Source organism: Chiloscyllium punctatum, chromosome 46 (assembly GCF_047496795.1).
Source record: "Chiloscyllium punctatum isolate Juve2018m chromosome 46, sChiPun1.3, whole genome shotgun sequence".
Classification (NCBI taxonomy): Eukaryota; Metazoa; Chordata; class Chondrichthyes; order Orectolobiformes; family Hemiscylliidae; genus Chiloscyllium; species Chiloscyllium punctatum.
Window position 1 is genome coordinate 53,206,797 of NC_092784.1, and position 360 is coordinate 53,207,156.

Below are 360 nucleotides of genomic sequence, written 5' to 3' on the forward strand. Positions count from 1 at the left end.
TCGATCAGGAACAATACTGCCTGTACAATACCCTCAATGTTTCCCTCAGTCAGAAATGTATCACTGTGAAGGGAATTCTCTCTCTCTCTCTCTCTTGATTCACCCCTGCTCCGAACACGGATGGGAATGGAAAGCGGATGCATTGTCTGATGTCTAAGCCGCTTGCAGCCCAGAAAGCCTTAAATCTCTCCTTTCAGACGCTCATAAAGCAATACCTTCCCGGGCAATGTCAGAAACAAGTTAGACGCTGAACGCGCGTACTGGAATCCTGACACAGATGTGCTGTAAGACTCGAACGTGTAGGCCAGTTTTCTGCTGTACTTGCCCATCTAGGGACAGTATAGTCCTTTACCGTCACTA

The 360-nt window shown here is 47.8% G+C and overlaps 1 protein-coding gene across 1 annotated transcript in view; it reads left to right on the plus strand.

Moving 5' to 3' along the window:
* Positions 1-314: 314 nt before the first annotated feature.
* Positions 315-360, plus strand: part of LOC140468055 (forkhead box protein D2-like) — a 7,996-nt gene continuing 7,950 nt past the window's right edge. The window contains exon 1 of the mRNA XM_072564237.1: positions 315-360. This exon is cut by the window's right edge and continues 17 nt beyond it. The gene's annotated coding sequence lies outside the window, so the exon portion shown is untranslated.